The sequence below is a fragment of the Chiloscyllium plagiosum genome, unplaced genomic scaffold (genome assembly GCF_037043375.1).
Source record: "Chiloscyllium plagiosum isolate Xiang-an unplaced genomic scaffold, Cpla_swu_hap1 HiC_scaffold_5, whole genome shotgun sequence".
Lineage (NCBI taxonomy): Eukaryota > Metazoa > Chordata > Chondrichthyes > Orectolobiformes > Hemiscylliidae > Chiloscyllium > Chiloscyllium plagiosum.
In genome coordinates this window covers 78,664,767-78,673,539 of record NW_028270143.1, presented here as the reverse complement: position 1 = coordinate 78,673,539, position 8,773 = coordinate 78,664,767, and positions in this window count along the sequence as shown.

Below are 8,773 nucleotides of genomic sequence, written 5' to 3'. Positions count from 1 at the left end.
TTAAGGTAAGGAGTCTTGGCAAGTAAGGCAGATGATGTTGGTTAACACATGGGGATACATGGTTGTGGGAGGGACAGAATTGACAGCTTAATATATTTGGGTACATAACCTTTAGGTGAGATAGGGGCAAGTGTAAAAAAAAAAGCTCATGTCACAATATTAATCAAGGAGTCAATTACTGCAACAAGGAGGGATAATATCTTAGAATTGGGGTAGAGCTTAAAAACAAAAAGAGGGCAGTCCCTTTACTGAGGGTATGCTGTAAATCCGCTAGCAGTCAAAGGAAGACAGAAAGACAGCTATGCAGGCAAAGCTCAGAGAAGTGCAAAATTAATAGGGTAATCATAGTAGGGATTTCAGCTTCCCCAATATTAACTAGGATGGACAAAGTGAGAAAGAGGGATGTAATTCTTAAAATGTGTCCAGGAGTGTTTTTTTAAGAAGCACATAGAAAATCCAACAAGCTGGAGCACAGTGCTTGACCTAATTTTAGAGAATGAATCCGAGCAAGTGATAAGTATTGTCAGTGGTGAAGCATTTAGATAATAATGAACATAATTCAGTAAGGTTTAAAGTAATTACGGATAAGGACAAAGATGGATGGGAAATAAAGGTTCAGAATCGAGGGGAAGGCCAATTTTGATAAGATAACACAGGCTTCAGCCAAAGTGTGCTGGGAGCAGTTACTTATAGGAAACTCCACATCAAAGTATTGGGAGATATTCCAAATGGCAATAGTGAGTGCGCAGGGTGGGACCAACAAGTGCAAAGAACCCTGGACATCAATGGATGTGCAGGATTGGATAAATTTTTAAAAAACTGAGAACTGTAAGAACAATTTCCTGTTGTAATTCGTAGCTGGGCATTGAAGGAATTCCAGAAACAACTGACTTGTTTCGGTTCCCAGCTTTGGATTGAGAAGTTTATACCTGCTGTGTGAGAATGTGAACCCCATCCACACTTACTGAAGGGGACTGACTCCATGCAAAACTGAGCTGAGAGGTTAAATTTCTCATTCCTCCTCACTAACCCCCTCACCCCCACAATGGAACTAGCAAGGATCGGAGAGCTGTGTGCAGATGGGTTACTCACACCCTTTCATGCATCAGTGAAAACTGCCAGAAACAGGAACATGGGCAGGATCAAAGAATCAGGTTCCACCCATCATTTTTAAAGGGCTCGCAAATCGTTCCAACACAACAAAATTTTGAGTCTTGTTCATGAAAGAGGATCTAAATCAGTAAAGTGGTGATTGGCAGCAAAATTACTCACCTGAGATCTACCTGTAAGAGCGAGCTGCTTCAAACAGTTACAATGTAGGAAATGTGGCAATTTAATTAAATGTTGCAAAGTTAATTAAAATGTTGTGGGGAAATAGGAGAAGTTAGACATTCTCACTGTCATCAATGTAGGAGACTAACTGTCACAGCGAAAGTAAAGCAACTGAGCTGAGAAATGGTGTGAAGAAACAACTGCTCCACATCCCCCTCTGGTGGAAGAAACAGCAAAATTGATTACAAAACATTGCATATACAACAATAAATGAACCAAGTAAAGCTGTGACTATATTTTACCTTGCAACTGTGAATAGCAGACATTTTGCACCAAAGTAAGTGTCAACTTGGTTTAATTCAAATCATATTTTTCTCTGAGCTCAGTTGACAGTTCAAGTACTTCAAGAGGTGACTTCAGTGAAGTGTCAGAGAATTCTATATTGATGGAGGTGATAAAAATTGAACAGATTCCCTTAGTTATTTTTAAGTAATTCTCAGTATGTCTTGAGTAAGGCCACCATTTATTATGCATCTCAATTTGTCCTGGAGAAGGCTGTTGTGATATTTCTACTTGAACCACTGCAGTCCATATGATACTCCAAAAGTACAGTACGATATAACCCATAGAACACAGAAAGAGGTGACTCTGCTTATACTGCCTGTGTTGGCTCTTTGAAAATACTGTGCCTATAGTCTGCCTACACTGCCCTTTCCACATAGCTCAGTGACATGTTTATGCTTCAAGTATTCACCCTTTCTTTGATCTGTCAGCCACCCTCTCTTCTTTCACTCTCTAATCTATATATTGTAGCTGAACCATGGATATTAATTTACCACTCCTCCCTTTATTTGACACTCTTCTCCATTATTGCCATTGCATCATAATGGTAATTTGTGACAACAGCAGACGAAACCCATTCACCACACTCTGTGCACTCCCTAAGTACCCTAATCTATCTCATTTCCTTCTTCTGTAAGATCTCTCTACTTTCTGAACTACGTTTCTGTCTAATGATTTTTGTCTATAAGTCATCTGTGCTCTTTATTTTTTCTATCAGATGATTCAGTCTAGTGTAAAGATGAAAGGCAATAGGGCTGTGCACTAATGAGAGAGACCCAGCTGTTGGTGAGGGTCACTACACCTCAGGTGAGGAGCAAGATTGAGACAGCTGGACCTTCATGGTGACCTCAGCTGGTGCAGGAATTGAACGCACACTGTTGGTGTCACTGTACATCACATGCCAGCCAGCCGTTCAGCTAACTGAGCCCCATACTGCCCTGCCATTAGTTAAAAGCCTCCTGCATAGCACAAGATAACCTAATCTCCACAAGGATGTTTGTTCCAGCTTGGCTGAGGTCCGACTTGTCCAAGCATAGATGTTGAGAAAATGTTTTCTACTGTGGGGAATCTATAATTAACAGACATAATTTGAAAATAAGTGATTTGTCATTTAAGAAAATAATAAACATTCTAAGAGATGGGCTTGAATGGTTAACAAAAAAACGTCAAAGATGGTATCAACTTAAAGGCATATCATTGTGCATAGATCGGTGGCAGGTTAGAAGATTGGACAGAATATCAAAAAAAGCAAAGATTAATTACTAAAAGATTAATAAGGAGGGGAAAAATAGAATATGAGTGAAAGTTAGCAAAAATTTAAAACCGATTAGGAAAAGTTTATTCAGATGTTTAAAAGCAAAGAGTTAACAAACAAAATGTTGGTCCTATGAAAGATGAGTCTGGGGAATTGGTAACAGAGGATAAACAGATGGCAGATGATTTGAACAGATATTTTGCTTCAGATTTCACTAGAGAGAATACAAGTATCATCGCAGAAACAGCTGGAAATCAGGAATTGAAATGGATGGAGAAACTTGATTACAATTGCCAGAGAATAGTACTGAATAAGTTGTTGGAATTGCAAGTTGATAAATCCCCAAGTCCTGATGGATTTCCTCCTAGAGTCTTAAAAGAAGTATCGAGTGAGATAGTGGACACAATGGTTTTAATTTTCCAAAATTCACTTGATTAGGGGCAGATTACTTTAGACTGGAAAATGGCAAATGTAACTTTTATAGAGTCATAAGTCCTACAGCACAGAAACAGGCTCTTTGGCCCAAACTGGCCTATGCTGTCTAACATGTCCATTCACGCAAACCCTATTTCCCTGCACTTGGTCCATATCCTTCAAAGCCTTTCCTATCCATGTATTTGTTCAAATGCCTTTTAAATGTTGTTAATGCACTGGCCTCAACTACTTCCACTGGCAGCCCATTCCCTATGTGTACCACCCTCTGTGTAAAATCGTTGCCCCTCAGATTCCCTTTTATTCTTTCCCCTCTAACCTTAATCCTTTATTCAAAAAGAGAGTCGGAAAGCAGGAAACCACAGTTAGCTTATCATCTGTTGCAAGGAAAATGTCAGAAGTGTTTATTAAAGACATTATAACAGGGCATTTGTATAAGTTCAAGATAATTGGGTAGATTCATGTTTTTGTCAAAGGAAAATTATGTTTAACTGAATTATTGGAGTTCTTTGAAGAAATACATGTTTGCTATAACACATGTTTCATCAACACGAATTCGCTTAAATTTGATTGATGAATTGGGGACACTGTTTCTAAAGCGCGAACTTTTAAAATGTGAGTTAGCTGTAATATGATTCCATCACCAACATTTTAAGCACTGTTTCTAAAGCGCAATGTCTCTTTAATAGGGTTTGCACAAGAACGCAACCATCATGTTTTCAAAGAACTGACTTTAAATTGTGCTGCAGATAAAAGAGAGGAGAGAATGTCTTACACTTATATTTCCAGATGGCTTATAGAACATAGAACATAGAACAATACAGCGCAGAACAGGCCCTTCGGCCCTTGATGTTGCGCCGACCTGTGAACTAATCTTAGCTCGTCCCCCTACACTATCCCAAAATCATCCATGTGCTTATCTAAGGATTGTTTAAATCTCCATAATGTGGCTGAGTTGACTACATTAGCAGGTAGGGCATTCCACGCCCTTACCACTCTCTGCATAAAGAACCTGCCTCTGACATCTGTCTTAAATCTATCACCCCTCAATTTGTAGTTATGAGAAGGTATTACATCAGTGTTTATTATGGAAATAGAAGTTCATATTGTGTAGGAGGTAACATATTGGCAATGGACAGAAGATTGGCTGGCTAACAGGAAGCAAGTGTTAGGAATAAATGGGTCTTTTTCAGGCTGCCAGGATGTCACGAGTGGTGTGCTAGGCCCTCAGCTCTTTACAATTTATATAACTGATTTGGATGAAGAGACCAAAAGTACAGCAGCTAAATTTACTGATTACACAAGGATAAATAAGAAATATGAGTTGTGGAAATGACATAAAGAGCCTGAAGAGGAATAGAGATATATTGAGTGAGTGGGCAAAGATCTGGCAAATTGAGTATAATGCAGGAAAGTGAAATTGTCCATTTTGACCGAAAGAAGAATAAAGTCTCCTAGAACTACAAGAGCCTTTTCGAGCTCTACAAGAAAGTACTTTTCCTTTATCAATGAAATCAAGCAAGCAGATTCCTACACTTAACAAGGCTGGTGGCAGCAAATTACTACTTGGTAGACTTGTATTAACTGCTGATCAATACAGTCAGCTCGAGAATGAGAAAGAGAGAGCATGTTGTTTTCTGGGTATATAGCCATTACTGCAAACAGTGGCATGAATTTAGCTTGCCATGTCGCTTCCCTGATGATGTGATAAAGGATATCACAAAATAGGCACAAAACATTTTGTATGAGGAGACCAATAGCAACAATGCATTATCCATTTTGGAACCAATGATGTAGGAACCAAAAAAATTGAGATCCTGCAGATATTTTTTATTAGCACTCTACCCCAGTGAATTGTGACATGGTTAACAAAATGCAGTTTATTGAATGTTAATGATTAGTTACAGATATTTGCTAAACAACTTGTCCAGAGATGTTATGACATACCTCTGGAATGGGTGGGACATGAACCACAGTCTCCTACCTCCTTTGCACCACCAAAGCCCACTGGCAGTTAGTTAGTGATAGACATTGTTACAGAGACTGTGAGGTGTCCTGAGATGTTTAATCCTACTCCTCTGAGATCCTGAATTGATCTCTCTCTGAGTCCATATGGCATTATCAATGCTTATGGAATTCCTCACTATTAACACTTTAAATCCACATATAATATCAGTTACCAAGCTTTCTTTCTCATTACTAATATTCTAAATTTGTATATGTAATGTATTAATCACAAATCCCATCTTTTCCACTTCTCTAAGAATGCAAATATAGATGGTTTGCAGTTTTCGTTACTTGCCCAGAACACATTCGCTTTGGACTTGAAAATCTGTAAATCTCTGGGTTGAAGACTGTTGACTTTGATTAATTTCACAACAGCATGAGGTCTTTAGATCTCCTCCATTTTGAAGTTTCCCAGGGAGTTGGGGTTTAGGTTTCTTACAGTCCCTTTGCGCAACTCCTTTGGCAATACCGATCTCTGCCAGTTTGAAATTTCTTGGATGACCGTTACTTCCCCGTTCAGACCTGCACCACTTACCCAAATGTAACAATTGTTTGTCATAATGAATTACATCTAAATGAATAGAGCTATTCAATTATAGCATGTGGCCTTTCAATTCCCATGCTGTAACCATGCCAGAGGAACCTGGCCACCATGACAATGAGACTTTATCCGTCCTGTAAATATTTGCCTGACTATTCACTTGCTCAGCCTGCTTGCTTGCTTTCGGTAAGAAGTTGGGGAGGCAAATGGTCTGTTGGCCTTCATTGCAGGGAGAGTTGAGTACAGGAGCATGGATGCCTTGCTGCAGCAATACAAGCCCTTGGTGAAACCAGTCTTGGTGTATTATATGCATATTTGATCTTCTTGCCTAAGAAAATATATACTTACCACAGATTTCACAGAGTTCTGTGAAAATTCAAAAATTTGAGACCATGCATTGTATAAAGTGTTGGCCTATGAGCTAATGGTTTCTGTGATAGACAGTGTTAAAGGAGAGCAGATCTCAACTGTTATGAAGATGTGAGTGTACTCTATCTTTAAGACAGTTAAAAGCAACATAACTACCTGATAGAACCAAGTGTTCTGAAAATAAATATAACGTAACATATGGTTGAACAACTCGATTAGCTGGTTGCCTGGAAATGACAAAACAGGTTTGAATTAGGCCAATCAATTTAATTTATACTTCCCAAAAAATACTAAACTCCAATCCAGTTTGAATTTAGTATACTGACAATCTTAAAAGCCAATGATACAATCTGATGGTTTGAGGGTATAAGACTGGGGGAAATTGAACAGTTAAGAGGAGAACTGCCAAGCCAATGACATCTGCACACTGCCCAGAAAATAGCTCTCTTAAAAGATACGTTTATCGATCAGTCACCTGTGAAGCAGACTCCTCAAAAAAGAAAAGAAGACAGGAATACTGAGAAACCTGAAAGCTGCCCAAGTTTGAGATAAGAAGTGTTGTTTTGTAAATTTTAATTGGGAGTTTTATCAGACTAGTATTATAGAAGGGAAGGTAACAGATAGGTTAGAGGAAGGAATTGTAAATAGTAATATTCTCTGTATTACTTTAAGAAATAAAGTTGTTAATTTTTACTTTAAATAGTTGTTGACCTATCAAATTTTCACAGATTACTGCACGGGATAAATTTTTTTCTGTGTTGCTGGTTTTTAAATTAAGCAGGAAAGATTACCCTGTGTCGTAACAAAATTGAACTGCTGAAGTGTTGATGAGTTAGAAATTTCTGCAGCGTCTGGTTCTGAAGGTGGGCATTTAGTTTGATTTTCATTTTCTTTTTAATTGTCAAATTAAGATTATATGCTCCTTTTTTTCCTTACACATTGAATGCATTTTGTATTTGGAATTGTGAAACTTTAACACATTAAGATAAACAGAAGTTTAAAAAAAATAAGTTAGTTTCAATATTCATCAATGTGTTCCTGATTTTAAGGATTGTAACTAGATTTGCTAGCTTGGAGGTTTGAATAGAGTTCTCAATAAAAGAGATCCTTTTCCATAAAAAAATCCTTTATTTATCAAATTTGTAGAAATATATTTTAAAGCAATTCAAATTTAACATTACATAAAGTACAATACAATTGAATTACTTGCCACAATACTTTATTCCATGGTTTCAAACCCTTTGATATACTTTAGATTCTAGGGTCTCCTAATAAAACTTTGCAGCTTTTAATCCAAACTTTTGTGGAGTCCTTAGCAATGTAGTCCTGGAACATGTGCATCCCTGGTGAAGGGAGTTAATGTTAAAAGTGGTGGATGAAGTGTGTAAAGACACTGACTTTTTGAAAAAGGGGCAACATGGATTTGTGTGTGCTGTTGGTAAATAACACAGGTATACAGTCAGTTCTGCTATAACGTGGTAGTTCCGTTCTCGCGCAATCCCATGTTATAAGAAAATCATGTAAAAGCAGCACCATTTAAACTAATGGGGCCAGAATTGTACTATAACCAATACACACTTTAAAAGTTCTTACTTTGAAAACAACGTCCCCAATTCATCAATCATGTTATAGCGAATTTGCATTAATGAAACGTGCATTATAGCAGAAGGACCTATACTGCACATAAGATGTGGAAACAGCAGAGATTTCCTGCAGGTAGCATAGTTATTGCTGGTAGTATTAAAAGGAAATTTCAAAACCCAGGTTGATTAATTTGGCAAGCAAACTAGAGGTTGCACTACCTGGCAGAATCAGAAAAGCAGAGATAATTAAGGTACTAGCAAGTCATTTGCATTTACAGGAAATACAAAGGAGGGCACTGAAATGTCAGAAATAGGTGATATTCAATTACAGCTAAAGCAGCCTGAGCTAGGGTGGAAGAAAAAGATAAGGACAGGGAAGGAAAAAAACAGAAAAAGAACAGAGAAAGACAAAACAAAAACGCAATGAATGATAAAGGGAAATGGAATTGAGAAGAATGGAAATAAGAAAATGAGAATTAGAAGTGCAAAGAGAAGATAAAGTGCAGGAACATAACTTTAAGCTTAAGATGCTACAGTTAAAACAAGAGGTGTTGGATACAGATGCAGGTCCTGGTGGTGACAATCTGAATCAAAATTTGAAGGCCAATAAGGAAGTATTTCAGTTTGTGCAGCCCTACCAAAATTTGAGGAAAAAGATGTGGAAGCATGTCAATTGGGCAGAAGAGGTTTGGACATTAGCTGTCAACCTACTGTGCATGAACAAAGCACAGGAAATAAATGCTTCACTGTCAGAGGAGGTTTAAGAACATAAGACATAGGAGCAGAAGTAGGCCATTCAACTCATTGAGGCTGCTGCACCATTCAACAAAATCAGAACTCATCACATAATCCTCAACACCACTTTCCTGCCTTTTCTCCATAACCCTTGATTCTGTTATAGATTCAAATCATCTCTCAGTATTGAATATAATTAATGACAGCCACAACAGACCTCTCTGGTAAAGAATTCCA